Raw genomic sequence first — 27,315 nt, forward strand, 5'->3', positions numbered from 1 at the left:
CGCCGCGGCTGCGGCCAGGGCCGGGAGGATGTGTGTGTGCGTGCGTGTGTGAGTGTGTGTGCGCGCCCCGGGGGCAGGGAGGCGGGGGCCGGCGGCGGGCGGCGGAGCGCGGGGGCTGGTTCCTGGTCCCCGGGAGAAGCCAAGAAGGTAAATAGCAGCTGCTGTGCTCGAGCCTGGGAAAACCCCGCCCCCTGCGCCTGGCCAGGGCTCATTGGCGCGCGCTGCGTGTGGGGTGTGTGTGTGCGGGGGGGTGGTGAGGTCTCCTCCGGCCCCCTCCGGGCCAGGAATCCGAGGGGGCGGCGGGCTGGGAGCCGAGCCCCGGCACTTACCCACCCAGCCCAGCTCCCTCCCCCCCGCCAAGGTCAGACCAGAGTGGGGGATTTTTCCTGCAAGCCACCCCCCCTCACCTCTCTGGGACTTTAGCTCCGAGGCTGCAGCCCAGAGCAGGGGTGGGGGCCCTCGCCTTTGCGCCTGGCCCCCACCCTTCTCTTCACCTGCCCCTCCCCGAGCGCTCCCCGGCGCCCGCCGCGGTCACGAGCTGCCTGACCGCACTTAGGAAGCGGCGGGGTCAGCCTCCTGCCTCCGCTCGGCGGCTGCGGTTACAGCGGTTGCGCGCTGCCCGCCCCTTCCGCGGGTCCCGGGCGATCGGGCAGCTCCCCCTCGCTGCGCCCGCGAGGCCCGCGGCGGGCGGCAGGGAGGAGGCGGGCGGCGCGGGCGGCTGCGTGCTGCCGGCTGGCCGGGCCGCGCGCCGGGAGGAGCCGCAGCCGCCGCCGGGTGCCACGTGGCGGGCGCCGGGCTGGGAGCGCCAGGGCTCTGGCGGCGGCCTCCCTGGGGGATTTGCCGCGCGGGGCGGGCGAGGAGAGCTGCCCCGGCCTGCAGGCCGCCCCCGCCCACCTGCCTGCCTCCCTTCCTCCCCAGATCGCCGCCCCTCCCCCCCAGCGCCCCCACCTCTTCTGCTCTTCCCGCCACCCTGTTCTGGCGGGGCGGGGGCCGCCCAGGAGCCGAGCCTCTTGTTTGATGTCGCCCCCCCAACCTGCCTTCCCAACCTTCCTTTGAGTCTCAGAGGCCGCAGGGAGGCCTGGCACTCATTTCTCAGACACTTCATCCCCCAACCTCCCAACACACACACCCTTCCCAGCTCCCCACTGAGATAATGTTGTAAATGATTTCACCAGATCTCTAGGCTGAGAGAGTCGGTGTTGCCGACTTGGGTGACCCTGGCCAAGCCCCTTTCTCTGTTTGTGGAACGCACACTCGTGTCAGACACTGTGCTAAACCCTGGGATTACCAAGACGAGATACAGTGGCAGCCTGCGAGGAGTTTGCAGTCAGCAGACAGACCCTCCCTGCTTTCCTGTCTGATGACTGGGCCTGCCTCTATTATTCTTCTCTTAGGGCTTAACTGATGGCCTGAGAGATCAGGGGAACCTGAAGACGACGTGAAACCACGCCTGTCTGGGCACCCGTATTGCTTGTCTGTCTCAGCCAGAGAGACTATTCATGAGCACAGCTGACATCTATTTCCAGCCTATTACTCTGGTAGGTCCCATGTTCAGCAGAGAGTGTTCTGTGTCTAGGTCTAAGTAAATTCAGTGAGGTTTAGGATAATTCAATCACAGCACAAGTTGGGCTATCTTGGTGGCAGTGACCTGTGCTTCACATCTGGAATTATGGGTAGTACCGGGATGTGCATGGCAAAGGTTTTTGGGTTTAGGGAGATAAGGGGTCCTCATGGCATTAAAGTCCTAGAGTTGGAAGCCAAGATACCATAGTTTGGAGCCCAGAGTGTTGTTACAGGCCGGAGCCTAAGACATTGAAGAAGTGGATTTGAAGTCAGGTCAGAAGACCCTGAAACGTTTTACTAAATGGCAATCCAAGAACTTAAAAGATAAGATGTCACAACTTGCCTTTTAAAAAGCAACACTAGAAGGAGTGTGGGAAGAGAAGGGGAGGACTGCAGGCTTTGCAGGCAGAGAGGTTGAAGGTTCAAGACAGTAAAGGAGGAGCGTGAGAGACAGGTGTGGACTGGCACCCAGCACCTGGAAGCACCTACCCAGAACCGGCTCACCTGGACATTGATGGCACACTGTCCAGTGATCCAAGCTTAGTAGAAACCTGCCCATCTTTTGATGCAATACTTCTCACTGATCTGCTGCCTCCCTAAGAGATGATTGTGACTGACTCTACTTACCTTCCAAGCTTTATTTCCACCTTCCAGGACAGCCCTGAAGTCTGCAGCCAAACCTTTACCACATCGCAGGCTTGGCTGCTTACTCACTCATGCCCCTCAGGCTACTCTGGATTTTTTTTTGGGGGGGGGAGGGGGGAATATGTTTTCTTAACACACTGTAGAGTAGGCTGTGCTCTGGAGTTCTAAAGAAATGATGGACAATGCCTCCTTTGTTGATCCCTAACCTGGGCCAGGCGAGTAGGACTTCTCTTATTTGAAACAGATGGGGAAGAGGTGATGACAGAAAATTGTCTGTTGCTTTTGAACAAGGTGGGTGGGGGGGTGTCTCGTGAGTCTGAAATCCTCCCAGGAAAAGGTGATGAACCTGCGGAGTTCCTCTTCTCTGGAGCAAGCAAGCAAATGCTTCTGCTCAGCATCCTAGTTTTCAAATGCTGCATAAACACGCTGACCCAGATTCTTCCAGAGAATAAAAACCCTTCCCAGGGAAGCGTGCTAAACACACTTTTTGTATGAGCACAGCTCAGTTCTGCTGTCACTGGGCTCTAATTAACTGTGTGCCTGATATCCTAGCCCTGCCCCTTCTAGTCTCAGAGACTTGTTCTCTGTCTCTGTCATCTCCCGAGGATGGAGCACCTAAATGGTTGCAGTCATATTGGGGTCTTCATGCTGGAGAGTTCTTCAGCAGCCCATCTCTGACTGCTTTAGCAGTGGAGGTGGGTGAGCAAATAACCTGAACATATATGTACTGTTAGAGAAGTCAGGTAACTAGTTTGACATGGATTGCTGCGTGCGCCCCTCTCCCACTCATGCAAGAAAATCCACAACCTGTGAAGTCTCTACCCCTTAGCATTCAAGAAAGAAGTTTCTTGCAGATGTCCTCATAGACTGTTTTTCAGTATTTTGTCCTGAGCAATATTGTTTTCAGAAGCACACCAAGTCAGTACATTGTACACCATCTCATTCAGGAGGGACTGAACTCCCAGGTTCAAGAGAAGGCTGGACTTGAAAAGCTCTTCTTTGCGAGAAACAGCCATTATGTCTCAGTCATCCCTCCACCCCACCCCAAATTGAAGAAAAACTCAAATCCTGGTCATTGGAGGGCACAGCTTTGATCCCACTGCAAAAGCAGGAAACAAGGAATCATTTCCACTGTATCTTGCCCAGGCCTTACAGCCAAGGCCCTGTTGCCGGTTTCCATTCCCTACCCACCCCCAGGAAAGGTGATTTTTTTTTTCTCACTTTTATTGCATGACCTGTTTGCTTTGAAACCATAAAACAAATAACAACATCTCCAGAGAGACTCTCTCCTTTGTCCCAAGGTATCAGGGTGACTATGGAGAGAGAGCAAGTGAAACCGAAAAAAAGGTATTTTGCCTGAGGACGTGAGGGTTTTCTCTCCCCCCATTCCCTTCACTTGACTGACTTTCTCACACTCAGATTCCCTGCAGCCTGCCAGAGATGCAGTGACTGCCCTGCCAAGAGCCAGCCTGGGAGGGCCATTGAGAGAGCCTTGAGTAAGCGCAGGCGGTGGCTCCTCCTACCTGGGTACCTGCTCCGCACCTGCACAGAGAGCAGCCTCATGGATCACCTGATTGCTGCCCTTTCAGGGACCGTGAGAAAAATAAAGTCGAGGGGAGAAGAAATGTTTGTCATCTCTCCCGGATGCAACCAGCTCCCTGCTGCCCAGGTGCCCAAAAATGGCACATTCCAGGCCAGGTGTACACACATGTTTGTCTGCAAGTGTGCCAGCTTGTGGCATGGTGGGGGTGAGGTGAGGGGATGGCCAAGGATCACCTTCATGACTGCCTTCCTGCCTCTGTCCTTGGGCATCTGCCTGGCTAATTTTAATTAGTTAATTAATTAATTTTTCTTTATTTGATAAGACAGAAGTTGAAAGGGGAGGAGGAGATAGAGAGGGAGAGAGACAGAGGCACTTGTGGTACTTGTTTCACTGCTTATGAAGCTTCCCTCCTACAGGTGGAGAGAAGGGGATTGAACCCAGGTCATTTTGTTCACGGCAACATGTGCACTTATCCAGGTGTGCCACCACCTGCCCCCTGCTAGTTGTTTTGTGATCTTTACTGGTATCATGATTATGGTCTGTCTAGATAAGAGTTCATATCTGCTCGTCACAACAGAATTCACATTTTGTTTTGCTCTTTAAAGACTCATTTTCTTTGTTATCTTTGAGAGTGTGTTCCCTCAGAGAGGGGGTGGTACCAGAGCATTAACCTTTTATGTGCCGGAGATCATGCCTGGTACTGGAGGTCAAAGTAGGAACCTCAGGCACCTAGAGACCCAGTGTCCTACCAGATGAGCCATCTCCCCAACCGCCGTAACCCAGACATCCTACCTCCGGGGACACAAGAGCCTACAGAACACCTGAAGTGGAATTCAAAAATCCTGTTTGCACACATGCATTTACAATAGTATAAGCTTACTGAGTGTTTTTGAGTGAATGCTATGTGCATCAGTTGCTCTTTCTTTCTTTTCATTCCCTTGAAGAAAGGATCCCTAACTTGCAGCAGACTCTCAAAGCCCTTTCTTGGCCATAATGGCAGAAGGAAATGATTTCGGAGCTCTCTACGTATGAGTGGGTGCTCTAAACTCCAGAGAGGACAAACACTGGCTCAAAGACCTCCAGTGAACTAAGGTGGGGCACATAGCAGAGGCCTCTTTGGAGCTCTTTGTACCTAAGTAACTACAGTGCTCTAGCCCTTGGGCACATTTAAATTGGGGTTTATAGAGTTGTGATACTTCCCCCCCTACCACCACCACAGCCACTAAGCCTGCGTTTTAAAATAGTCACATTGTGAAAAATATATTGAATTTCCAGAACTTTTTTTTCCCCCTTAAGTCTAAAGCACTGGGCAGCCCCCATTTGGGGTGCAGAAGGACCAGTGTCTGCTGAGAGAAAAAGCCACTCTGGGACATTGCTACAGCCTCAGCACTGCCTTCCATCTCCCATAAAATAAAGAGCCGCTTTGGAACAGAACTGCTTGGTCCTGGGCCAAGCCAGGACCTGGAACTGCACACTGTGGGTAGGGGCAGTGGGAAACAGAAGCTTTCTGCACAGACCCTTAGCAGCCTGCCACCCCACCCCCTGGAAAACTTAGCTAGAGACTGCTGAGACCAAGGGAATGCACTTTCCTAATGGGTCCTGGAAGGAGGGCTGCCAAAAAAGCCTTTCCCAGAGGAGTGGGGGCAGGGCTCGCCTGAGGCCTTGCTTCCCACACTCGCCTGGCCCACAGCAGTGTCCCTGGTGCTGGGAAGGCTCTAAATGTGCTCTTAGCTGACCTTGCATCCCGGGGAAGGGCTACACGAAGGCAGCCTACAAGCCCAAGGGCAAGGCAGAGTGTTCCTCAGGGCTGCTCTGTGCATGAGAGGTTCAGAACCCTGTGGGTGCTGGTACAGGTGGGGACAGGCCCAGGGCCCCTGGAAAGTTCAAGGAGGTGAGGCAAAGTCTAGTTCTCTAAAGACAGGATATTGCTCTAGTTTGACTTGCTTACCTTGTGACATCGGATTGGATTTCTCAGAAAATCAAAATCCACACTCAGCTAGCCAGGAAGGAAAAACAATTTTTTTTTAAATTAGGTGGAGTTTAGGGCCCAAGAGTGATAGGGGACACATGCATATAACAGATTATTTATTTATTTATGTTATTGCCACCAGGGTTTTGGCTGGGGCTTGGTGTCTGTATGACAAATCCACCACTCCTAGTGGCAGTCTCTCTCTCTCTCTCTCTCTCTCTCATTATAAAAGTTGAAATTGAGAGGGGAGGGGAAGATAGAGAAGGAGAGAATTAAAAAGGCACCTGCAGACCTGCTTTACCACTCATGAGGCTTTCTTCCTACAGGTGGGGTCCTTGTATAGGGTGACATGTGAACTCAACCAGGTCTGTCACTGCCCAGCCCCTAGAACAGCTTTTAAATTATAACTGCCATCATTACTACCCTTGCATCATCTCTCAGCTGATACCTAGCAAAGGGGTAAAAAGCAGGCAGAGAAAGGAGTGACCAGAGAAGTAAGTCATAGACTATCTCATTCTTACTTCCTGAATAGAGGGGAAAATTGTGCCCAGGGCCAAGTGATTTGCTCAGGATTTAACAACTTCCCAAGAGAAGGAATAGCAAAGCCAGAATAGGCTCAGGTTTTCTGGTCACCCCTCTAGAAACCTTCCTGATTAGATCTTTGTGTCAGAAGAACACTTTGAAATGCCACCTATCAGGGTGATTTCCACGACTACCAAAGTTGAGTTTTCCAGTTGTAAACCTCAGGTACCTGCTGGTGGTGACTTCGGTGGTGTTGTGATTTGAATGTGTCCAGCACAGAGCATGGGTCCATCCCAGGCTTTCTGCATTCTTATTCCCTCTCCTTGTCACCTCTGAGTTCCCACAGCCAGGAGAACACTTTCAGGACCACACATAGTAGTCAACCTACCTCTCAGTCAACCAAGCCAAGTCAAGCCAAGTCACATGGCATCCTGTCTTTATAGTTGCAAATGTATTTCCATTATTTGTGTTCTAAAACGAAGATTGGAAGAGAGGCTGTTTCCAGCCCCTGATCTATACTCTGTTGATATTAGACTGTGGATCAGGACCAGAGAAGCAGATGCTGGGAAAATAGTGAAGGTGAGAGAACAGGAAGGCAGGCACCTGGGCTCAGACTGAGGTGTAGGAAAAGTCATGACACATTTTTGCATAGACACACATAGAAAAGTACAACATGATTTTTTCCAACAAACCAATATTTAGCAGAGGAAGAAGTGAGGGGGGAAAATGGACTTTCCAGTTAGTTGATTGGTATATTTGCAAATCTGTATTTCCTTTTTTTGCTACCAGGTTTAAGGAACAAGAGAGTCCAGGCAGTTGCCACAAGCTCAGCTGAAGACCAGTGTGTTCTAGTACAATTGGGACCTTCTAGTTTCTTGAATAGAATCAGATGTACATTTTTTTTCTGCCTTGTAATACTTGACAGTTGAAAAGATACTTTCTAGTCCATTGCAGCATTCAAATCTCATCTATAGCTTTTCATCTAAACTGGAAGGTCTTTGTGAAAGACCCAGAGGAGGAGAGAGAATGTAGGAGCTCAGTGTAGGAGCTATTTGCCTGGGCTGTGGAATCACAGGGGCAGAAGACAGAGGCTGCTTTCTAGAAAATGCTTCCTCTAGAGAGACTAGGCAAGGCTAGGAACTTAGGCATCAGGAGAGAACCATGTTTAATTTTTCTGTCATGTGCAAGAATTACATGCCTAGAAACTTCTATAGAGGGGGAGAAGGGAGATATCTGATGATCTGGTGTAAAATGTCAGCAATCCAGAGGACACATCTCTGGATCAAAGATAAAAAGGTCTTTTCCTATAGAGAAATCAGGAAGAAGAAAGACAGCGGGGAAGGAACCATGCTCAGTGAGTGACTGGGTGGTTCTGCAAAGGAGTCTCCTCTGAGCTCAAACTAGAGCTGCTTAATTTAGCAGTAATTAATTAATTTGGCTTCTGAGAGGATTTCTGAGATCAATATGGGACTGACGACCTGTGTAGAAGTCTGGCACTCACACCACTTTGCTTTAGTAGTTCCGTTTTGTGTTGTCTATAGAGCTGTAGACATAACCTAGAATCCCACTGACAGGAAAACTCTAACATTTTCATTTTATTTTATTTTATTAGTGATTAATATCGATTTACAAATGTATAAGATACCAGGGATATAATTCCACAGCACTCCCACCACCAGAGTTCTGTATTGCCATTTCTTACACTGGAAGCTACAGCAGTTCTCCTAAAGTTGCAGGTATGGGTTAACTATTACTTCTACAACTATCCGTCTATATTTGTATATGTTTGCCCCTTTTTCCTCATGGTCCTCTCTTCTCTTCCTTTCCAAGTCACACCTACACCTATTACTATAAATGTTCTTCCTTTTTCCTCTTCTCTCTCCGGGTCCTGACAGACTTGGAGTTCAGAGCTCTGTGGTTATTTCCCCCCCTAACATTTCTCTGCATCTGTGAATATGGACCGAAAATTTTTGAAGGATGCAGGAGGTGGAGCTTCTGCCTTCTGAAATTGTTTCTCCTTTAGATATGGGCATTGGCAAAGTCAATTCATACCCCCAGCCTGATTCTGTCTTTCCCTTGTCAAGTAGGGCTCTGAAGAGGTGAGGTTCTGGGACACATTGGTGAGGTCATCTGCCCAGGGAAGTCAGGATAGAATCATCATAGCATCTGCAACTTGGTGACTGAAAGGCAGTAAGATATAAAGCAGGTCAAAATGATTAAGAACTGGAACCAAAAAGTAGAACTAGAGCAGATAAGAATAGGGATCTTAGGATGGAAAGAAGTGACGAAGTCTATTTTAGGTATGTTCCTAGGGGCCTATGACTGTCATAGGAAAACACTGAACTTGTTGGCAGGAAATTGGAGAAATGGGGAGGCTATAGCCTATAGTAGCCTGGGGGTGATGGCCCTGCAGAGGATGTGGTGGGGGGACTCAGAACAAAGAGGGAGGCAAGACATGGAGTCCTGGGAATACCAGGGAAAGAGCCAAAGCAATGTGCATTCTCTCTATCTCCTTGACTACTGTGGACAAACCCTCAGGCAATGTGGTAAGTTCTGGTTTCCTGGGTCCCACTCTGCATGTGGGCATTATGTAAAGAAGGGAAAAGGAACCTCTCTCTTGCATGACTAGACCATCAGAAAGTCTGGACTGAAATCTGAGAGGATCCAGGGAGGAAAATCTCAGCTGTAACACACTGCTGGTCAGCAGGCATTCCTGACCCAGGGAAATCTCTTCCCTGGAACTGGAACTTAGCTGGGTCTCAAGGGAGCTCGCCAAGTTGTGTGTGTACCACACATGTAACCAGCTCTGGCATTTATCCCGCCAGGCCCCTGTGGTCATGGAATAGTAGAGTTCACATATTTGATCTTCGTGTCCTGGGTGACTGCTAAAGCATCTATCCTCTCCTCCCCAACCCTCTAATGTCCTAATGCCTCAGACAGATCTAGACTTGATAGCTAGAACTACCTGTCATCCAGACAGAAACTGGAGTCCTAGTTGGTTCAGTTTGTGTTGGATGAACCTGTGTTGATAGTCAAGCAATGCAGCTAGAATTCAAAGACATCCCACGTCCAATCACTCATTTCCTATAATTCAGCTTAATTTATTTTAAAAAAAAAAATATTTACAATTTTAGGGGCTGGGTGGTGGAGCACTTGGTTGAGCACACATGTTACAATGTTCAAGGACTCACCTTTGAGCCCCTGGCCCCCACCTACAGGGGGAAAGCTGTATAAGTGGTGAAGTAGGTCTGCAGTTATCTCTCTGTCTCTCTCCCTCCCTACCTCCCCTCACCCTCTCCATTTCTGTCTCTATCCGATAAATAAAAAGATAGTAATAAAAAGTGAGCAATTTTTTTTAATTTTTAAAAAATGTTTATAATTTTATTTTCTTTGATAGGAAAGAGAAAAATTGAGAAGGGGAGTGGAGATAGCTAAAGAGAAAGAGAGATACCTGCAGCTTGGCTTCACCACTTGTGAAGCCTCCGCCCTATAGGTGGGGACCAGGGCCTTGAACCTCAGTCCTTGCACATGACAGCTTTTTGCACCACCATCTGGCACCTCAGTGTATGTTTTTCACACTTGCTGTGTGTAAGGCAGAATTTCTTACCTATCTTGGCAGTTATTTCTATCCCTGCCTGTCACCCATCCATTCTTCCTCTCTGATAAAGGAGCTTATGTCTCCTTACAGTGCTTGATACGCTTTTTACAGAGTAGGCATCCTCTGATACTTGGAGAATAAACAGGATTGAACTTTGACTTAAGGAAATGGGATTTATTGGCAACTCAATGGAATCTCTACCCTGTGAGCATATCTCCAAGTTTTCTTGGGGTGGTGGATCAGAGGGGTGGGTTTCCTCTGACCACCTCTGCTGTCCTCCTGTGGACAGCTGGGCTGTCCCTATAGACACCACTACTCTGTCGCTATCTGGTGAATTTAAAGGAGTCTGTGGCTGTCCATGTTTTCCCAGGCCTATCTTTATTGATGGTTATTAAAGACACACCAACACATGGCAATAGGAAAGTACAAAGCAATTGCCAGGGTAAGGTACGTGGGAAGAAGAGAGATACTGAGCTCCCAAACCATTCTCCTGCAATCGCAGCCTTCCATATCTATGTATAGTTAATAAGTAAGATTTGAGCAGGCAGGTTCCACCATGGGGGCAGCAGATAGAAAGAGGGAAAGAGACCTCAGTTCTTTCTGGAAGACATGGGGGGACTATGAGAAAGAGGACTCCTTGGGAAGGTGGTCAGGTGGTTGCCAGTTCATAAGTGGTTCTCTTCATTCCCTCTGTTCCTGCTGTCCTCTCTTTTCACTGCAGTCCCTTCCAGAAGAGTCTGTAGCACCCAGAAGTACATAGTGATCATACCTGGACACACCAGCTTAAATAATTGTAAACAGAGCACGCTAAAAACACCTGTATATATATATTTTTTAGCTCCCCAGCACACCTGTTGTTTTATTATGCTAAGTAATATTGATAACGGGGGCTATAAATCCAAGGTGAAATGGCCTCTGAGATTTAAATAGCACCTTCCGCTGTGAACTTCAAGTGTTTTACAGCTGAGATGTGACTGACTGGTGATTATTTCTGTGAGGAAAGTGAGGCACATGGCTTTGGATATGTCCGGGGGAAATCATGGCAACATGGTTAGAAAGCACTGACTCTGGAATCAGGCTGTCCAGGGGCTTGTTCTAGCTTGTTCATGCCCTAGCCTTGTGGCATGACCTTTCTGTGCCTCAGTTTCCTTACCTGTGTATGAGGACACGTGCATAGTTATCTCATGAGAGTGTATGAAGACTTGTATATATAGTGTGCTTAGCACAGTGTCTGGTGCATTGTGAGTATGGTATAAGCTCTCAGCTGCTCTTGTCGTTGGTACTATCTATGCAAGATATGTACCCTCATTAATCTAATAAATATAAGAAAGTCACAATGCGGGCAGGGGAGATAGATAGCATAATGGTTATGCAAATAGACTCTCATGTCTGAAGTTCTAAATTCCTAGGTTCAATCCCCCACACCTCCATAAACCAGAGCTAAGCTGTGGTCTGGTTAAAAAAATAAATTACAACAGGCCAGGGAAGGGTACAGTGGTGAAGTGCAGGCCTTATGTGCAGAAGGGCCTGAGCCCACTCACCTGCACTGCATATGAACAAGAAGGACAGAAGCCTCCAGAATATCAACACTGGTGAGCAGCGCTCTGGTGTGTCTCCTCCACAATAAAAATAATCCCAAGCAATTGATATTGTCAGAGAAAGGGATGGATGGATGGCACTGAGGTAAACCAGCCGATGCGTGCACATGATAGAGCAACCGCTGCAGTCAGTTGTCTATGAGTCACAGATTGTGGGGCCAGGAGAAATCCAAGTCACTACCTGGCTCCTTCCCCCTTTTCCCAAGAGCAGCGTCTCTGCCATCCAAGCACCAAGGCTGGCGGTTTAGTTTGAGGCAGATACAGAACTTGCTGTGACTCTGCCTAGAGGAGTTTGTGAGCTCCAGGCCAATGGAAAGGCAGGTTCTAGGTGGCATCGGTATGGGCCTGGCCTGTAGGTGGGTGGCTAATCCCTACAACCCTCACCACCACCACCACCATCAGTCCTTCAGAAGGTCTGGGAGAGCTACATTTACCCTGGGAGGGATAGATGCAAGCATCAGCATGGCTAGGGCAGGAGATGTGTAGCTCAGTGCTAGAGTGAAGGCTTCGCATGCATGAAGCACTCGGTTCAGTTCCTGGGACCATCAGAAAAAGAAAAGGGGGCCTGGCGGTGGCACACCTGGCTGAGTGTACACATTATCAAGAGTGGGGACCTGAGTTTGAGCCCCTGGTTCCCACTTGTAAACTAGACGCTTCACTAGCAGTGAAGCGAGTCTGCATCTCTTTCTCCCTTTCCTTCTCTCTTCCCCTCCCCCTCTCTATCTCCCTCTTCCCTCCCCTTTCAGTTTCTGTCTATTCTATCAAATAAAAATTAATTTTTTTCTCTTTTGTTGCCTTGTTGTTTTATCATTGTTGTGGTTATTATTGTTGTTGTTGATGTTGTTGTTGGATAGGACAGAGAGAAATGGAGAGAGGTGGGGTAGACAGAGGGGGAGAGAAAGATAGACACCTGCAGACCTGCTTCACCGCTTGTGAAGTGACCCCTCTGCAGGTGGGGAGCTGGGGGCTGGAACCGGGATTCTTAAGGCTGGTCCTTGAGCTTCACGCCATGTGTGCTTAACCCACTGAGCTACCACCCGACCCCCAAAATTAATTTTTTAAAAAAGGGGAAAATGGCTGCTGGGAGCAGTGGGTTTATTGTGTAGGCACCAAGTCCTGGCAATAACCCTGGTGGCAATAAATTTTTTTTTTCAAGAAGGAGAGAGAACAAAGAGTGTTGCTCCATGATCTGCAGCACTGGGGACTGAACCTAGGACTTCAACAGGGAAGAGTGTGCTCCACCACTGCCTCCCTCCTCACCACCCTGGTCCCAGCCCCAGTCCCAGCCCCAGTCCCTCTCAGGACTCTTTTGAGAATGAAAGTTCATGCTGTTAACAGTTTTGTCAAAGGGGCCAGGCAGTGGCGCACATAGTTGAATGCATATGTTACAGTGTGCAAGGCCCTGGGTTCTAGCCACTGGTCTCCACCTTCAGGGAAGAAGCTTCGTGATCTATGAAACAGTGCTGCAGATGTCTCCTTCTCCCCTTCCCTTTCAATTTCTCTGTCTCCAATAAATAAACAAGCAACAAAGTACTAAAACGTACACACACACACACACACACTTATGTCAGGACCAGTGGCATAACATGAGCACACAGCCTCCCTCAAGCTAACACGGCATGTGCCAGATTCCCCACTTGTCTTCTCATCAGAACTGTCTTTTCATCAGAACTGCCCTAAGAGGAAATAGGATAACTCTTGTCTTAGTGTCACTGTTGTGTTAGCGCATCTCTACCTGTGGAAGGTAATGATATTGATCTGATAAAGAGAGGAGTTCTGACCTGGGCCACTGCTCAATGTGCAGAGGAGGGGAAAGGGGCCAAAGGAGGGCCCCTGGATGGATGGAGGGTTGAGCTCCAGGTGTCTTTGGTGTTGCATGACAGGTGCATCTGTGTGATTCCATGGACACATTCACAGTCAAGTTGCAGCTACAGAAGTTTTGTCATAGATGCCTGTCTCACTCACCAGGGCTGAGAATGTTGATGTTTCTGGGGCAGGTGAATGTGGGGAAAGCAAGCACTCTAATGATGCCCAGGTCACTGTTTAAATGATTGAGGAAAACCCTCCCACCCAAAGATGATGCTTTTCACCATCTGAAATATTTGCCCTCTTAGTGTTGGGTTTGACTAAATCTCTCTGTCACATACACATACACTTTTTTTTTTCTGAATAGGTCAAAGTCAAGTTTTGATCTTTGTTAATTTCCTTAAAAAGAAGAAGAAAAAAAAAAAAGAAAGAAAGAAAGAAGGAAAAGAAAAAATTACTCCCTTGCCTGAATGTTCTCCTATGTGTCTACTTAATGATTAATAACACCTTGTGGGCTATTGTTTGATGTGGCCTCTGCTGGTTTAAACAGGAGAAAACTGATTCACTCTGAAGGCATTTATGAATCACCAGTGTTTACCCCGAGACAATAAATGGAAGGGGGGATTTAGAAGGAAAAAAAAAGTAAAAAACACCCAAATGTGTGGAGTTCTTTGACTAAGAACCAGAGATAACAGGGACGCTTGGTCTTTGATGCCTTACATGAGACCCACTGCTTTCTCTCCCAGAGTCAAGGCTGTGCCAGACAAGCACAAATATTACAAATATTTCCTTCCATTTGCTGACCGGATTGAAGGAACCCCCACCCCTTGGTTTCTATGTCACATTCATTTGTTTTCTTTCTATTATCTCTGTTGGGGTTCATAGGGGTACCTATCCCCAGAGCCTGACTAGCTAGCTACTCTGTTCTGTTTGCACCTGTCTCAAGGAGGTGGCTGGGTCATCATCCAGAGGAGAAGGGTGGGCATTGCTCTTGTTAAAGGGGGCTGGTAGACTTGAGGGCAGACTTGACTCAAGAGGTTAAGACACCTGACAGCCTTGGTGACTGATTGGAAAACAGTGGGATAGGAGGAGTCAAAAGATGACACTGGTATTTGCCACTGGAATAACTAACCACATAGACTCCTTTTCCCAATTCTACTTTTGACAATGACCTTGAGAGTTCTTCTTTCTTTCAGGCTGTTAGTCTGAGGGAGGTAGGGGACATCATAGGGTTTTGAGCAAAGGGCCACTGAATGCTTCAGATTGGTAACAGCTCACCTTGGCTCCTCTGTGGGAGGTGAAGTTGGAGGCAAAAGGCCAGTTGTTAAGAAGCCATGAATTTAAGACCAGTAAGAGGTAGTAAATGTGGCTTTGGACCAGACTGGTAGTTTAAGGGCAGAGGAGAAATTTCCCATTTTCCTAGGTTCTTTTTTTAAAAAAAAATATTTTATTATTATTTTTTTAATTATCTTTATTTATTTATTGGATAGAGACAGCCAGAAATTGAGAGGGAGGGGGTGATAGAGAAGGAGAGACATAGACACCTGCAGCACTGCTTCACCACTTGCAAAGCTTTCCTCCTGCAGGTGGGGACTGAGGACGCGAACCTGGGTCCTTGCACATTGTAACATGTGCACTCAGCCGGGTGCACCATCACCCGGCCCCCTCTAGGTTCTTCTAGGACTGAGGGAATAATCAAGACTGCATCAGACAAATCAGCAAGAGAAAAGCTTTGATTTAACTATGGGTGGAGAATATACATGAATGCTAGAACTTTAGCCTGAGTTGTAGTGCCTTAGCTCTAAATAATTCACATACCAAAGTGATATTCTGGGAAAGGCTGTTCTAAACATCTTGTGCAGGTCCATTCTTCAGAAACAAAGAGATGCTTGAAATTTGGATGTGATTTTTACATTTTATTTTAATAAAGGAGAGACACAGTGAGCATCAGCGAATGAGAGAGAGAGAGAGAGAGAGAGAGGGAAGACCAGAGCACTGCTCATTCTGGTGTTAGGGATCAAACCTGGGACCTTAGAGCCTCAGGCATGAGAGTCTTTTAAGAACCACTATGCTTGCTCACCAGCCTTTGGATGTGATTTTTTTAAAGTTCTTTTTTATTATTATTTTAATTGATTTATTGGGTAGAGACAGCCAGAAATTGAGAGGTAAAGGGGAGATAGAGAGGGAGAGAGACAGAGAGACATCTGCAGCCTTGCTTCACCACTAGTGAAGCTTCCCCCTTGCAGGTGGGGACTGGGGTCTCAAACCTGGGTCCTTGTATATTGTAACATGTGCGCTCAGGCAGGTGCCCCGCTACCTGGCCCCCAGATAGGATTTTCAAGGTAGAAATAGCACAGCTAAAAAAGGGCTCCTTGGGCTGGAGAGAGAACATAATGGTTATGCAAAAAGGCTTTCATGCTTGAGACTTGTATGTCCTAAGTTTAGTTCCTAGCACTACCATAAAACAAACAAAAAACAAACAAAAACAAAAACAAGGGGGGAGTCCGGCAATAGTGCAGAGGGGTTAAGTGCAGGTGGCGCAAAGCGCAAGGACCAGAGTAAGGATCCCGGTTTGAGACCCTGGCTCCTCACCTGCAGTGGGTCACCCCACAAGCGGTGAAGCATGTCTGCAGGTGTCTATCTCTCCTCCTCTCTGTCTTCACCTCCTCTCTCCATTTCTCTCTGTCCTATCCAACAATGACTACATCAATAACAACAATAATAATAACTATAATAATAAAACAACAAGGGCAACAAAAGGGAAGAAATAAATAATAAAATATATATATATATATATATATATATAAAACTCCTTTCTGGTCAGTAGCTTTCAGCACCTTCTAAACCTCTGAGTGTAACCCTTTCTCCCCCGCCTGGAAGTGTGGCTTCTGGGACTACCCTGAGAAGTAATTGCTGCCGTTCTGACTCTGAGCTCTGTGGGCCTTGGACAGAGCCTTTGTTCATCTGGGTTCACTTTTCTCTGCTCTAAACCACCCACTTCTCTCTGCCCCAGGACCAATCCCCTGCTCAGGCTAACATGTCACTCAGTCCCCCACTGCTTAATGCTTCAGTCTAGGGTACCCCACTCCATTCAACCAGCCAGGCATACTGACTAGGCTTTACTTTACCATGTGCTGCCCCCAGAGACAAACCCAACCTCACACACCTGTGTGGCTTCAGGGCCCCTTACATTTGACCACTGGCCCCTGCTTGCCCCATTAGTCCTATGGTTGGGTAGTTGGTATATGGCCTCTTGTAAGAAAATATTAAGTTGCTTCTTCCTCATCCCAGTATGTTTCACATCGAACATTCCAGATTTCCTCTTGTTGGGCCACTCTGTCCATGGGGAAGGGCTATGTACCCCAGTTTGAGGAGCCAGTGGGGTGGGGGTGTGGAGAGAAGGAGAAGCAGAGGTCACTGAGGAGTTATTTGCTGCTAGTGGATTTCTGTCTCTGTGGGTTGATTCACAATTTCCTAGCTACACAGACCCAGAGAAATCACTTTTCCATGTGTTACCACCCCTCAAAGTCCTGTCCCAGAAAGCAGTCACTTTTATCTCATTCTTAACTTTTTTTTTTTTTTTTTACCAGAGCACTGCTCAGCTCTGGTTTATGGTGATATGGGGGGATTGAACCTAGGACTTTGGACCCTCAGGCATGAGAATCTCTTTGCATAACCATTATGCTATCTGCCCCACCCCCAAAATTTTTTAAATGTATTAATACATGAGAGAGAGATCCAAAGTATCACTGACACGTGTAATGCCAGGGATCATACTCAGGACCCTGAGCCTTTAAGTCCAAAACTATAGTCACTGTACCACCTCCTGGGCCACTTACTAGAATCATATGCAGCCATTCCAGAGATTGCATAGGAGCATGACTACAGTAGACAGTGACAAGCAGTTGAAGGGAAACTGAGGCACCGTGCACATCAGCCCCCAGCCACGCCCTTGCCTGAACTCGGGCAGCTCCCCACCCCCTACACCCCTGCAGACTGTCTGGCTACGGCGTGGCCAACCTGTCATTTTTCCTGTTATCTTTGGCACAGACCACATAGGGGCGAGTCTTCCAAGACACCGCCCTCGAGTGGAGTCAGGGCATGTGGTCCCACCCTCTTTGGCTCTGGCTCTGTGCTCTCACAGGGCGATTTGTTGTCATCAAGAGATTTCTCAGGTTGGTTGATGCCTCTCTCTCCAGGCCTGTCAGCCAGAGGGAGGAGCGCAGCCAAAAGCACCACCAGAAAGAGAGGCAGGTGGGAGAAGGGGTGGGGAGCCTGGGCCAGCTGTGATTACAGCAGTGCAGAGCAGAGATTAGAAGGCACTTTCACGGGGAGCTTTATGGTGCCTCCCCACTCCTCATGGGACCTCACGGTGCACCTGAAATCAGCACTCTCTTTACCTTTCCCGTGGGAATCCAGCCCAGCCCGAGGAGCCCCTGAACTCCGCTGGGCGACTGCCAGCAGCCCTCCCGCCTTCCCCCTGCTGATTGTACTGACATGATGGCATATTTATTGAGGCAAGATTAGATTTTTTTTTTTAAGTTTTCCAAACTGTGGTTCACATGATCTCTAGTACTTTTCCTATTGCTCCAAGACCATGGAGCTGCCAATTTCAATTTGCTTCAGCTTTTATCACAAGAAGAAGCTTAGAGGAAGAAAAGCATGGGGGACAAGGGTTGGGTGAGGCGTTCCTCTGACCGCTGCTGGGGAGCACGGGTGGCAGGGGACACCAGCGCGCCTGCTCCTTCTCTCTTGTGTGAGTGGTGTGGGAGGAAGCTGTCAGGAGGCTTCTGGGCAGCATGAAGTTTCCACTAGGCCCAAAGGGCTTCCATGCCGCACTCAGAGGGAGGCCCAGCCCAGGACATTTGAGGTCATCAGCAAAGAGCAGGAGAGGATACTCATCTGTTGGGACGGGGGCGAAATAAACTCATGGGAAAGAGGTCCTTCCCCTTACTCCTTTTCTTTTTATTTATCTTTACTATATATTTTTAATAGTTATATATTTTCCCTTTTGTTGCCCTTTTTTATTGTTGTTGTAGTTATTGTTGTTGTTATTGATGTCATCATTATTAGATAGGACAGAGAGAAATGGAGAGAGGAGGGGAAGACAGAGAGGGTGAGAGAAAGACAGACACCTGCAGACCTGCTTCACCACTTGTGAAACAACGCCCCTGCTAAGTCCACCCTTAGCTTTTTTTGTCTCAATCTAGCAAAATCTCCAGTAACTCCTCTCCTCTAAATGGGATGGAGGACATTGGGTATGTGGATTCCAGACCTCAGAATGCAGACCCAGACTCTGCCACCATCCCCCAGGCTACTTGAGGCAGATGCCCTGATTGTGTTTGAACCTGCCTCCTCCTTATACTTGTTGGTTTGCTCACGTGATTTCAGCAAAGGTTTCTGGAGCCTTTGGAACCTGTGAGGTGCAGGGTCAGTGCAGAGCAGTGCACAGGGGGAGGAAATTGAGCTGTGAGGGCCAGGCCGCTAAGAATCTGGACAAGGCTCAGCAGACATGGTGTCCCTCTGCAGGGGACAAGGATTTTCCTCGGTATGTCCTTTATCTCCCCAGGCCTCCTTCTCTAATTTATGTCCCCTCCCACACACACACCCCACTACCGCCACACAGAAATACACAATGTGATTAGACCTTACATTTTCCATCCTATCTCACATTTTGATGTCTTTGCTGGCAATTGGAAAACCATAGTCCACAAATAGAGGCATTGATCACTTACCCTTTAGAAATGAGGAATGGGGAGTCGGGCGGTAGCCCAGTGGGTTAAGCGCACGAGGTGCAAGGACCCAAGTAAGGATCATGGTTCGAGCCCCTGGCTCCCCACCTGGAGGGGAGTCGCTTCACAGGCAGTGAAGCAGGTCTGCAGGTGTGTGTCTTTCTCTCCCCCTCTCTGTCTTCACCTCCTCTCTACATTTCTCTCTGTCCTATCCAACTACAAGGACATTAATAACTACAACAATAAAACAACAAGGGCAACAAAAGGGAAAATAAATAAATATTTTAAAGAAAAAAAAGGGGGAATGGCAGACTGGGGAGACAGCATAATGGTTATGCAAAAGACTCTCATACCTGAGGCTCTAAAGTCCCAGATTCAATCCCTAGCACTACCATAAACCAGATCTGAGCAGTGCTCTGTCTGGTCTTTCTGTATTTCTCTCTCCTCATACCCCTCAAATAAAATCAATAAAATGTATTTTATTTAAATAATATTTAAAATAGTATTTTAAAAAGGGGGACTGGAATGAACTTTTCTCCACCCTGTATCTGCAGCAGAGTCAAGCCCATAGTAGGTACTCAACAACCACTCTGACTATAGAAATGAATGGATGAATGAATGGGAGCTCTTGCCTTCAAAGAGGAGAGTTAGTGAAATCAGAATTAGGGTGGCCTGGAAGTGGTGCAGCAGTGAATAAAACATTGGGCCTCCAAGCATGATGAGGCCTTTCACTTGATCTTAGCCAAAAGACCATGAGTGATTAGATATAAGAAGAGGTGCCTGATGGTGGCTTACCTGGTTGAGTGCACAGAGCATTGTAAAGCCATGCAGCAGTTCACGTCCAAGGTTCTTCTTCAGTAGCTGGGACCCTGTCTTGTTTCTCTCACCCACACTCAGCACATGCAGGACTTCGGAGGTGCTTAGTAAACATTGGGTGAGAAAACTGACCAGTGAATGGCCTGTGCCAGTCTCTGGGAGGGACCACAGGTGCATCTGAAGCTCAGGAGCTCTTGTGAGCTCCACAGGCTCTTTACTTTGCTTCTGTGAGGTGGACTGACTGTTTATGCACTGTGTTGTTGAAAAAAAATATTGAGGGGCCAGGTGGTGGCACACCTGTTTGAACACACATATTATAATGCATAAGGACCCCAGTTTGAGCTGCTGGTCCTCACCTGCAAGGGGAAAGCTTTGTGAGCGGTGAAGCAGTGCTACAGGTGTCTTCCTTTTTCTCCCTCTGTCTCCTCCTACCCTCTCGATCTCTGGCTATCTCTAGCCAATAAATAAAGATAATTTCTTAAAGGTTTTAAAAAAAAGAAAAAATTGAAATACTATATTGTAAAAATTAAAAAAGATCTTTTTTGGGAGTCGGATGGTAGTGCAGCAGGTTAAGCACATGTGGCACAAAGTGCAAGGACCAGCATAAAGATCCCGGTTCGATCCCCCGGCTCCCCACCTGCAGGGGAGTAGCTTCACAAGTGGTGAAGCAGGTCTGCAGGTGTCTTTCTCTCCCCCTCTCTGTCTTCCCCTCTTCTCTCCATTTCTCTCTGTCCTATCCAACAATGTTGACATCAGTAACAACAATAGCAATAACTATAACAGTAAAAAAAACACCAAGGGCAACAAAAGGGAATAAATAAATATTTTTTAAAAAAGAAATAGATAAAAGGGGTTGGGTGGTGGCACACTGCATTAAGCACACATAATACAAAGCTCAAGGACTGGCATAAAGATCAATGTTCGAGGCCCTGGCTTCCCATCTGCAAGGGGTTGCTTCACAAGAGCTGAAGCAGGTCTGCAGGTGTCTATCTTTCTCCCCAACCTCTCTATCCTCCCCTCCCCTCTCATTTTCTCTCTCTTCTATCCAATAAAACAGAAAAAAATAGCCACCAGGAGCAGTGGATTCATAGTGCTGGCAATAAGCCCTAGCAATAACTCTGGAATAAAAAAAAATTAGATAAAAGAAGAAAAGACTTAAAACCCTAAGTAGCTAATACACACTATGGGTTACTAGTCCCTAATCCATTGTGACTGGTGTCTTTAGAAGAAGAAAGGGAGAGACGTAGAGAGATAAGGTAGAGAAGATTGGAGTTGAGCAGCTGTAAAGCAAGGGAAGGAAGGGAGGGAAGGAGGGAGGGAGCATTAGCCATTATGCTTTCTCCCCAGCCCTCACCCCCAAATTTCATGTATTTAAAGCTATGAAGGGGGCCGAGTAGGGCACACACATTACCATGTTCAAGGACCTGCAGGCACCAAGCCCCAGTGACAGACAATCCTGCTGGCAATAAAAGTAAATAAACACACAAACAAAGCTGTAAACTCTTTGTATGCTGAGTCACATTCGTGGTAATAATTGGATAGTAAGTAAATCAACCTCCCCCACAAACAAATAGCTCCTACCTATTCCTTTAAAACATATTTGCTGAGAACTAGATGCTTCCTTTGACTTTAGTGTCTGCAGGCTTATTCTGTCTGGGGACCAATCATTTTCCTTTTTCCTCTGGGAGGGAGTGAAATTATGTCAGAGTGCACTGGGGACCTTGCTCCTCTCCCTGTACAAATGTTGCCTCTCTCTCTCTCTCTCTCTCTCTCTCTCTCTCTCACACACACACACACACACACACACACACACTCACACACACAGACACACACACTCACACACAGAGACACACAAACACACACACACCCTTGTTTCATCAGCCCACCCTCCCAAGGGCAGCTCTCCAGCCAGGGCTTCTCCTCACTGCCCTTGATCAAGGAACACAGTCCTTCCTGCTCTATCCCCAAGGAGACTCAGGAATGTGTGAGACCCGCCTCGCTTCTGGTTATTGAATAACTGGCGGGGCATCGGATGTCAGAGCTAAGAAAACACACTGGCCTACCTGTTGGACCAAATGACCTCACAGCTCAGGCTGTTCCCATGGTGTCGCCTTGCAGTGTCTGTCAGCGACTCTTTCATCACCAGCCCCCACTTGCATGCCTACTGTTCTAGCCACCTAGCCTGATCGTGGTCATTGTACATACAGTAGGGGTGAGCACCAGCCAGCAGCGGACGGTGACTTGCACAGGGAAAGGGGTTGCCTTTTTCAGGCTCAACAGCAGAAACTATGAATGGAAAAGGAACTAGGGGTATATTGTAGTTTTCTTTTCTTTTCTTTTCTTTTCTTTTCTTTTCTTTTCTTTTCTTTTCTTTTCTTTGCTTCCGGGGTTGTTGCTGGGGCTCAGTGTCTGCACCATGAATCCACTACTCTTGGAGGCCATTTTAACTCCTTTTGTTGTCCTTGGTGTTGTAGCCTTGTTGTGGTTATTATTGTTATTGTTGATGTCGTCTGTTGTTGGATAGGACAGAGAGAAATGGAGAGAGGAGGGGAAGACAGAGGGGGGAGAGAAAGATAGACACCTGCAGACCTGCCTCACTGCCTGTGAAGCGACTTCCCTGCAGGTCGGGATCCGGGGTCTCAAACTGGGATCCTTAAGCAGTTCCTTGTGCTTTGCGTCACGTGCACTTAACTTGTTGCACCACCGCCCATCCCCCTGTAGTTTTCTTTTAAGTTATTTTATTAACTACATGTGAGAAAGGGAGGAAGGGGGGTGTAGAGCACTCTCTGGTATGTGTGGTACTGGAGATAGAACTGAGTGGCCCAGGAGCTGGCACAATGGATAAAACACTGGACTCTCACACATAAGGTCCTGAGTTTGATCCTGGACAAGAGAGTAATGCTCTGGTTCTCTGTCACCCTCATAAAAATAAATAAACTGGGGCTGGGTGGTGGCATAGCTGATTGAGCACACATAGTACATAGTAAACCCCCCCCCCCCCTCCTGCAGGGCTTCAAACAAGCTGTGAAACAGGTCTACAGGTGTCTCTCTGTCCTATCTAATCAAATGGAAAAAATGGCTGCCAGAAGCAGCAGATTCATAGTGCCGGCACCCAGTCCTGGCAATAACCCCGGAGGCAAAAATCAGTCAATCAATCAATCAGGGGCTGGGTGGCAGAGCACACATTGCCATGTGCGAAGACCCAGGCTCAAAACGCTGGTTCACACCTGCAGAGGGTAAACTTCATGAGCACTGTAGCAGTGTTATAGGTGTCTCTCTGTCTCCCTATCTCCCCCCTTCATTTTCTGTTTCGCTATATAAATAAAAAACAATAAATTAAAATAAAATTTACACATATAAAATTTAGCTACTAATAAATAAATAATTGTTTAACACCCCCCCCTTCAGTATATGCCTTTAGGTACTCTACCACAGAATTACCCAGAGGAGGTTACTCAAAATGCAGGCTCCAGGTTCCCAGCACAAACCTACACAGCTAGCTTCTCTGGAGTCAGTGAGGGATACCACATCTGCTTTAGCACACTGTAGGCTGCTCTATCACCAGGATTCCTGGTAAAAGAGGGAGACAGCCAATGCATACAAAACCAGGGGAGCCTGGGAGACAGTCCAGGGAAGAGGCCCAGAACTCCATATATGTATAGAGACACTTATGACTGAGACCTCAACTCATGCAAAACTAAAGGAGGGCAGTCTACGCTGTCTCTTAGCAAGATGTCCTGTCACTGATTTGCCTCAAAGCTCTGGGGAATTTCATTCATTGTTTCTCTGTCCTTTGCATTAAGGAGGTCTGAAGACATAAGTAGATAGTTCTGGTATCTGCTACTGGTACCTGCCTGGGGAGGAGTGACAGCCTCTGAGGCTCCTTTTGTAAGGTGCCTGTCATTACTCTCTCCTCAGTCTCTGGGGGAAGGCTCCACACCTCTGGCTCCTTAGCTCTCAATAAACAGTACAGACAGGGCAGCAGAGAGGCAGGCTGCCTAGCACAGCTGGACTTGGAAGTGAGCACAGCTGGAGGAAGCTGCACCTGAAATGGGGCTACTGTTGTCATCCTTTTCCTCCTTCCATGGAAGCCTGTGGAGTCCCTTTCATGGTACTGTGCCAGGTACACCCTGTTCTCATGGTGTTTACAGTCTGTGAGGGAATGTTGGACTGTAGCAACTTGAGAGTCAGTCGGGCTCTCTGTGTTCTTCCAGGCCCTCAGAGACTGCATGAGCCTAGGCTGGAGGCCTCACAGGTACTGGAGACAGACACCCTTATCCTGTGCCCCTTTATGCTTTCACTTGTAAACATTTGTTAGCCTCCAATGTGCCACATCGAGTAGATTGTGTACTCTGTGCTAATAGCCTCAGAGGCAGATAAAGACAAATGGAAAGAAAAATACTAAGAAGAGAGAAAAGGAAAGGGAAGGGAAGGGAAGGGAAGGGAAGGGAAGGGAAGGGAAGGGAAGGGAAGGGAAGGGAAGGGAAGGGAAGGGAAGGGAAGGAAAGGAAAGGAAAGGAAAGGAAAGGAAAGGAAAGGAAAGGAAAGGAAAGGAAAGGAAAGGAAAGGAAAGGAAAGGAAAGGAAAGGAAAGGCTTTTTTTACCAAGGAGCTTAGAGCTAAGTGAGGCAGCCAGGTGAGTAGACAGTCACATGGAGGCTGAGGTAAAGCCTCAGGTGTGCCAGCACGGCCTCTGCCAGGCCACAAGGGGTTGTGGGAGGGGTGGAGGGGGTATAGCAAAGACAGAGTGGCCATGCAGGGACCCCTGAGCTGCACCTAGAAGCAAACACAGGAGTTATTCATTCTTGCAGTGCTTCCCAGTCAGGTTAAATCAGAGCTGCCAGCAGCGAGCACAGCCTGTGCCTGTCCGTCCTTAATACATGATCTATACAGTTGACGGGATCAGCGCCTGTCTAGGAACTTACTGATCTCCAAGTAGGTAACAACCTGCCATTATTCTGTCTTTTTTCCCTGGGGGAAGGCTCTACACCTCAGGCTCCTTAGCTCTCAATAAACAGCACAGACAGGGCAGCAGAAAGGGCAGCCCTGAGGACAAAAGAGAAGTAAGGAAATCTGTGTTGCCTCCAGGAAGTTTATAGCTGCACTGGGCTAGCCACCTAGTACCCAGTCACCTCCAAAGCTCATTTTAGGAAAAGGCAAGCCCTTCCCATTATCAACAGTGCAAGTGGGATGCTGTTGTGTGAAACAGTAAAAACATCTCTGCGTTTTTATAGTAGAATTCCAGTGCTGCCAGCTGCTAGAATGGTACAGAGTAACACACACACAAAGTCTAGATACACAAATATATGTATATAATGTTCATTTTATATATATATATAATTTATATTAAGTATGTGTTCATTATTATATATACATTATTACATAGTATATGTTTATCACTACTTTTCATATATGTGATTTATATTATCTATGAAAGTAAAGTTCATTTAATTTTCTTTTTTATATTTATTTATTTATTTATTTATTTATTTATTTATTTATTTATTTTTTGCCACAAGATTTATCACTGAGGTTTGGTGCCTGCACTACGAATTCACCATTCCAGGTGGCCCTTTTTTTCTTTCTATTATTCTTGACAGGACAGTGGGAAATTTGAGAGGGGAGGGGAAGATAGAGGGAGAGAAAACAGAGACACTTACAGACCTGCTTCACTGCTTGAGAAGCTTCCTTCCCCCTGCAAGTCAGGAGCGGGGCCTAGAACCTAGGTCCTTGTGCATGATGATATATGCACTTAGCTGGCTGCATCACCATGCAACCCCCTGTAATTTTATTTTGCACTACAATATTTATTCACTGAAAAAAACAAAAAAGAAAAAAGTGTTCAAAGAAGATAGCCACTTTCATTACTTGCTACTTTTCTTCCTTTTTCTAACTGTGGTTTTTGTTTGTTTGTTTTTCCTACCAGGGTTATTGCTGGGACTTGGTGCCTACATGACAAATCTACTTCTCCCAGAATCCACTTTTCCCCTCCTCCCCTTTCTATTTTATTTGACAGGATAGAAAGATATTGGGGGGGGGTGAGATAGAGGGAGAGATATAGACACATGCAGATCTGCTTCACTGCTCATGAAGTGTCCCCCCATGCAGGGGGGGACAGGGGCTTGAACCCAGGTCTCTGTGCATGGTAATAAATGCACTAACCAGGTGTGACACTGCCCAACCTGCCTTGCTACTTTTCATTTATAATGTTAATGGCTATGGCCATTGCATACTTACAACTTTATCTATTTATTTATTTATTTATTTATTTATTTATATGGAAACCAGCATCTTGTGCATGTACAATTTTACCACTCTTGGCCACTTTTTTCTTGAGAGAGAGGGAGAGGGAGAGGGAGAGGGAGAGGGAGAAGGAGAGGGAGAGACAGACAGACAGAGAGAGAGAGAGAGAAAGAGAGAGAGAGAGAGAAAGAGAGAGACCACCACACTGAAACTTCCACCGCGGCTATAGTATCTCCCATGTGGTGCTGAGGCTCAAAGCCTGGTCATGCTTGTGGCAGTGCAGATACCCTATCTGCTGAACTGGTCTTATACACAATTTTAGAATCTGCTTTTTTTGCTTGTTTGTTTAACAGCATAGCAACATAAGCATTTCAAATGACAACAGATTTCATCATCATTTACTCAATATATTTGGAGCATATAACTTGAAGACATCTTTTTTCATAAGGTTAAATTCTCAGACATTGACATAATAGAGGAAAGTATCATCAAGACTCTCAACATGCACAGTTTTTCAAAGAGTAATTTTTGGTTTTACTTCCATATGGGAGTGTAGAAGTTTAATTCTAACATATTTCCTGTTTATCTTCTACCAAAAAAATAAGGGAGAAAATGAACTATGTATGAATGTATCTGATAAGGTCAACACTAAGAAATAGATTTAAATTATGTTCATTTAGTTCCTTTATACTGAATTAAAAATTAGTACTATGCCCTTAAATTTTATGATGGGTTATTACAATACAAAGCAAAAATCACTTTTTTTTTTTGGCATCTTCTGCTAACTGCTCATTGAAGACCTCACTTACTGTGCTAGTCAATGTCCCTCTTATAAGAACATATTCTTCTATGAAGCATGTTTCCCATATTTTTAAAATCACATGATGATGCTTAGACTGCTAAGAGACCCACCGTTCTCCTTTGTGCACAAGAGAAATAAAGAGTTCTCTCTACACCTACTTCCCACCCTCTTCTCTTTTTTTTTTTTTTGGGGGGGGGTGAGGTGATTGAGAACAGGCTATAGGACCACTTGCCAGAGGCACAGAGTGTCAGCTCAGCAGGTACATCAACTTGCAAAGGCCAGGCTCTCTGTTAGCCCTGGTGCTGGGCATTGGGTGGGGCTTCCTGCTCCCTCCCCAAGCAGACTTTGGGACTCCACTTATCCTGTCAAACAGGTGCTGACTCCACTTATTCAAGCACAGTGACCTTGGGGCTGTGACCCTCACCTGGAAAACATGGCATCTCCATTTCAAAGCTGCTCCCTCCCCAGCAATGGAAAGT

The 27,315-nt window shown here is 47.1% G+C and overlaps 1 long non-coding RNA gene across 1 annotated transcript; it reads left to right on the forward strand.

Annotated features, from left to right (window-relative positions):
• Window positions 1-12: 12 nt before the first annotated feature.
• LOC132540476 (uncharacterized) lies at window positions 13-27,315 on the forward strand. The gene is made up of 3 exons (XR_009551676.1): window positions 13-147; window positions 1,395-1,538; window positions 25,718-27,315. It is a non-coding gene; the product is annotated as an uncharacterized LOC132540476 (long non-coding RNA).

This window comes from Erinaceus europaeus, chromosome 9 (assembly GCF_950295315.1).
Source record: "Erinaceus europaeus chromosome 9, mEriEur2.1, whole genome shotgun sequence".
In the NCBI taxonomy this organism is placed as follows: Eukaryota; Metazoa; Chordata; class Mammalia; order Eulipotyphla; family Erinaceidae; genus Erinaceus; species Erinaceus europaeus.